General features: G+C 37.4%; 1 long non-coding RNA gene across 1 annotated transcript; it reads right to left on the reverse strand.

The window, feature by feature from the left end:
* Positions 1 to 3,897: 3,897 nt before the first annotated feature.
* On the reverse strand, positions 3,898 to 4,533 carry LOC128356909 (uncharacterized). Its single transcript, XR_008321204.1, has 3 exons — positions 4,451 to 4,533; positions 4,243 to 4,349; positions 3,898 to 3,947 (listed from the first exon to the last, which is right to left on the reverse strand). It is a non-coding gene; the product is annotated as an uncharacterized LOC128356909 (long non-coding RNA).
* Between the last annotated feature and the right edge of the window lie 1,544 nt (positions 4,534 to 6,077).

The following is a 6,077-nucleotide window of genomic DNA, read 5'->3' on the forward strand; positions in this document are numbered from 1 at the left end:
ACACATGTGCTATGATTTAATTCTATGACCTATGATTTCTAAGAACATTTATGGATATGTATTCATGATGCACATCACATATGACAATATGACAAAAGTGTGTGTATTTTATATGTGCTCATATTTTACTGAGTCCCGACTCAAAGAAGGAGAAGGGTTAGTAAATATTAGTGGCTTTAAGATGGAAAATAATTTAATTTAATAAAGAAATAAAAATGAAAAACTGAAAGATTAAAAAAGGTGGTATGGTAACTTATAATGTAAATAGTTTTAGTAGTTAAACAGTTTAAAAGTTTTAAGCAATATTGAAGATAAGCAGTGTAATAATAATAATAATGATGATAATAATAATAATAATAATAATAATAATAATAATACATAATATAATAATAACAGTAATATTATCATTATTATAAAGAAAAAACACAGATTGCACCTTTATGCCTCTAGCCAGCCAGTGCTGCCTGTGTGAATTGGCTGCAGGTAAGGAAGTGGCCACCAGATGGCGGTGTTTAGACAGAACGGGAGAGAAGCAAAGACAGGAAACACAGAGCTGTGGAGCGGTAGATAGTCTGCTGCTAGTTTCAGTCAACACTAGAAAAGTTCAGCTGTGGACAGGACCGCACATTTCTCACTTAGTCTCTGTTGAGAAGGGAGACTCTGTGTGCTGAGCTAACGTTGGTGAACCGGACCAGAGGACGCCATTTTGTGTGTGTGTGTGTGTGTGTTTCCTGACTCGGACTTCACCTGCTGTTGCCTGGTTTCATCTTCTGCATGAACAGATTCTCCATGTTGGACACTGAACGGTAAGTCAGATTTGTCTTTTTATAGTGTTGATCTGAGTCTGATGTAGTTTGTTAGGTAATATTTTGGCCAATTTTAAATATTTGTTCAGGTAACTTGTACATTTGTATTTGTGTGGAATACACAGTTCAGGCAAACATCACGGAAACATTTCTCTCTGCTTTCCTCTCGTGTTAGTAAATTAACATCTAGGTAATGTTTAGTTTTGGGCTAACCTAAAACACCAGGGCCTGTTCCATAAAGCAGGATGACCAAATAAACCAGGTTTATTTCGTTAGTCTGGCTCATTTTCCAGCAGATTCGGTTCATTAAAGCAAACTCAGCACAGTTTAAACTCAGTTACCATGGCAACGTATGCCGCAAACTGACCTGGTCCAGACCATTCAGACCAGACTAACTGTCAGGTTTAGTCTGAGCAGCTTCTTAATAATTATAATAATACATTTTATTTGTATTGCACTTTACATTTCAGCAGTCTCAAAGTGCTACAGAGCAGGAAATTTAAAAAAAAAAAGTTAAAAGGAGAACCTATAAGAAGCTGCTGGCTGAGGCATGAAACAATGCAGCACTGCATCAAAGTGAACATGACTGAAATAAAATGTAGTTAAAGGCTAAAAAGAAAAGTCTTTCTGCATCTGTTTGATTTATGAATGGTTGCACTTTAGTTATGTTTCTAAGGTGAAAAAATGTGTTCATCACCTTGTTATTAATAATTATTCTCTAAGACTGATTTCAAGAAAGGCCAAAACAACTGCTGACGAACAAACATATAGTTAACTTTCTACTTTAAAAGTTTTCTTTCTGATCCACAACTTGTAGAAATGTCTGTTCAGTGTTATTTTGCTTGATAATAATTCCTCTCAAAACTCATCAGCCATGTATCCAGATGGATGAGGGGAAGGTTTTCCATTTCAAATACACAAAGGATCCAGTTTAGTTTCAGTAGTCTTATTACCTGTGTAGTGTGTTGGTGTGTATGATGATGTAAGATTAGGGTTGCAATTTTCAAACTTGGAAACTTTCCATGGGAATTAACGGGAATTAACGGGAATAAACCGGGAATTTACTAAACTGAAGGTATGTTCTTATTAGGGAACTTAAATATAATTGTGTAAAATAATATTTTTGCATAATCCTGACTAAAACAACCAGATATCATGCAGTACAGTTGAATATCTATGCTATCTGAGACCACGCCCCTACATGCACTGTGCATTCTGAGACCACGCCCCCTACATGCACTGTGCATACTGAGGCCACGCCCCTACATGCACTGTGCATACTGAGGCCACGCCCCCTATATGTACTGTGCATACTGAGGCCACGCCCCCTATATGCACTGTGCATTCCTCCATCACATGCACAGATGATTTCTACAATCCTAGACCACACTTTTGAGCCCAGAACACACAACTTGAAGCCAGACTTTTGAGCCTGTGGTTTTGATGACATTATATGGTAATATATATTTAGGGATATGTTGCTAAGTGCTATATTTAGCCTCATGGTGGAAAAAATAAAACTGGTCAAAACCAAATAAACCACAATCTATACAGGAAATATCACTTCAGCAGACAGGAGTGGAACTTTGATGTTACTAGTTATATCATTTGCACCTAAGTAAATAACAATAACTAATAGTTTTAAAAACATCTTGTATATTTTGGATTTTATGAGTTGTATCTCCACCAGGATACATTGGACACCCCCCCCCCCCCCCTCAGAGATGTGTAGCTTCACAGACACATTGTTGTATTTAGTTGTGTGTGAAACCATTAAGAATAATAACATTTAGTTGCTTTTTTAATATTAAATTAAAAATTAATGTAACTTCAACAGCTCAGGGACATCAAGCGACATTGTGCACCTTTTTTCATCATCAACTTAAAATAATGTTCTGTTTTTTAATGAAGGGATGGACTTTTCTATCCAATTAATCAATCAAATGATCATACCTTTCCACTAAATTACCCTCAGTTGCCATAAATTCCCATTTAATTCCCATAATTCCCTTAATTCTAATGGAAAGTTTCCAATTTGGAATATTTCCAAAATTCCCCGGCTTAACTTCCCATGGAAATTTACCGGAAACTTTCTGGAAATTTACCGGAAATTTTCCACCCCTTTGCAACCCTATGTAAGATATTTTGGGAGTTTCAAACAGTCACAGGACAACAACATGACTTTGCCAGAATTTATTCAGAGAAATCTTCCAACAAGAGTCTTTGGTGCCTAGATAGCAGGGGCTTTGAGTGGTGAACCAATGATAGTAGAGGGTTAGGGTTCGGGTTAAGGGTTAGGTGTGCGGCTCGATCGGGGGAGGGGTGCTATGACATTTGGTGTTGAAATTCCAATTTTTCCCAGAGTTATTCCCAAAAAACCCGTTTGAGAATGCTCCATTACAAATGAATGGGAATTTTTTGAAAAACTAAATTTTGCCTTTTTCACCTTTTTTCTGAGTCACCTAGCTCTCTTGTGCTCTGTCCAAAACACCAAACTATTTTTACATAACATCTAAACTTTTCAAACTATGAGCAGTCAAACAAGGAGTGGAAATCACTTTTTCTTCAAAGTTGGAAGCGGCAGTTAGCTTGAGTGCGAGAACCCACAAAAAATAACCTTAATTTTTATTTTTAACTCGAGCTCACGGCCAAACGGTAAAAAGGAGACAAATAATTTTTTGTCAAAATGTAGACATAGGTGTTGGGATTCATAAAATTCAATCAAAAATATCATTATACTACCACCACTTCTATTGGCCTACATTATGAGTGGCCTCCGTCTTCTTCCTGTCACTAACAGTGATACAGTATATGTTAAGGCACAAGAAGCTGTCAAAGTACTAAAATATAACCTAAACCGGAATATAAATCATGATAATCATTGAACTGGTGTCTCCTCTCTCTCTCTCTTTTTCTCTTATTATATCATTTCCTCCAATGAATCCTTGATACTCAGGTACTCAGGAGTGTTTATATCTTCATGTTTTTTGTCTTTCACCCACTCCATCATCCGTTCCTTCTGATTTTGATCGATGAGTCCCTGCCGGCTGTACGCTGCCACAAGATTGGTGTAACCGGCCTTGTAGTAGCCCCTGGTACCTTCCTGTGACATGAGGTTATGAGATGGTCTTCTGTTTTCACCTGGAAGTAGAATAATGTGTGAAATAAACAGTAAGAAATGTTTAAACACTGCATGGTTATGGTTGTTCATCCCAAGTGAACTCTATTATTAAGTGTAGACTCCAAAATACTGTTTTATTAGTTTAATGCCACTTTACTTCAGTAGGATTTCAGAGTCTGAGTGGCTGGTGTAACTTATAACAGAGTAACATAATGATAGTATGGTTATCAAGTTCCAAAAACCGTAACATGAAAGCCAGCGTTTAGGAAACTGATGAGCCTTAATTTGTCAGAAACCGTATCAGCTAGGTCTTACCTAACTCAGCCAGCAGTTGCTGTGAGGTTACAGGATGAGCCAGAATCATAGACTGTTTCAGTGCTCTCTCCACATCTCCACTGACGAGGCTTTCTGCTATCAGCTGCCTATGAGATAAGAGGAACACAAAAACACCACCTACAGGTCAAGTTCCAGATCATCAGATTAATCTGGTTGAATAACTTTCAGAGTCAAATCTAAAGCTTACCGGCTATTCTTGGCATAGTGGCTTGAGGCAGTGGTGAGAGCACATCTGTGATCTACAGCCAACACCTCCATGGCAACAAGATTACGCCCGTTATTATCATCCTTAATGCTTTCTATCATTTCATAAAGTTTTGGATTTGTATTTTTGAGCTGCTCCTGTAGCTCAGGTTTGTCTTTTATCCTGTACCAAGCTTTATGAATGGAGTCCTTGGGAGGAATGTGGTCGGCATTCACTGTTCGAGCATGTAGCAAACTGGAAAATACAAATATATTTCTGTTAAATCCGTAGTCCATACTTTATCCCCTTACTGAATCTTAACTTTATGGGCATCACATAATTGAATATCAGTTATACTTGATTATGTGAATTCAGATAAACAAAGATTTTAAAGTATTCTTGTGTCTCTACTTTGAAATTATTAAAGTGACTTACCGTTTGTATTTTTCAACATATCCAAGTTTATAACCTCTGATAATCAGTTCATCAGTTTTGATTGAGCTGATACTCTTCAAATATTCGTCTTTGGTGAGAAGTTCAGGATGATCTGGCTTTGCTCCTCCAGTGATGGCGTAATTTCCAGGGTTTTTATGGGTCTCGTCATAGCCTCTCTGAAGCTTAAGAGCCGGTGCATATGCAGGAAGGTTTTCCTGAACCTGATCAAAAAGGTGTCTCAATATGTTGATTTGTTCACATGCACACATCTGTACAATCAGACTACAGTTATTTATGTGACTCAGGCAGGTCTGAACATTGTTAGATTAATGCCTGGATCTTAAAATAATGTTTTGTGTCAGATTCTTTAAATACCTGCAGCATCACACAGCAACAGAAACAAAGTCCATCTTTAAATTGAGAGTTATGTGTGCATTTACACACATGGCAAGTGGCACAGCAGCTGTAACTTCATTAACTTGACAACAAGATGGAATATTCTGTGCTCTTACACAGTACACAGTGTACATTATATAGTGAAACAGCATGTAATGTAAATCCTGCTCTCCATCAGAGATGTCAGGACTTTTTATTTAGCTCAACATCCAATTAGAAGCACCTGAAACAGATGCTGATAATACTGTATAATGATAGGATATAATATATATAGATGACACCAAGACGAAACGGTGTGACCTCCAACATGGATACTCACTTCACTTTTCACTTTCTCACGGAGCGTCACAGGAGCACATTTAAGTTTATATTGACACCTTAAGTAAAGTATCTTTCCAGGAGCCCTCCTCTGTCAATTAATTTTGATCAAAGCATAGACATTTCTACTTACACCTTCTGTAAACTCCTCTGTCCATGCCCCCTTATACACTCAATGTTCTCATACTCACATTACATAAAATGTTGTCAACCTCCAACATGGACACTTACTTCAATTTTCACTCTCTCATGAAGTTCCACAGCAGCTCCTTTAGGATCTTTTGGATCACTTCCAGTTGCTTGTACAACTGCATGATAGAGATTGTTCTGGTTCTCTGAGTCCACTTGGACCACTGTGCCATCATCTTGAATAATGTCAAAATGTCCGGTGTAAGCATGTGGCTGAGACCTGAGAAGAACAAGTGAAATATCTGAATGTAAACCTTTTTAATCCACAAATATCACAATACTATAGAACAAT

The sequence above is a fragment of the Scomber japonicus genome, chromosome 4 (assembly GCF_027409825.1).
Source record: "Scomber japonicus isolate fScoJap1 chromosome 4, fScoJap1.pri, whole genome shotgun sequence".
Taxonomy (NCBI): domain Eukaryota; kingdom Metazoa; phylum Chordata; class Actinopteri; order Scombriformes; family Scombridae; genus Scomber; species Scomber japonicus.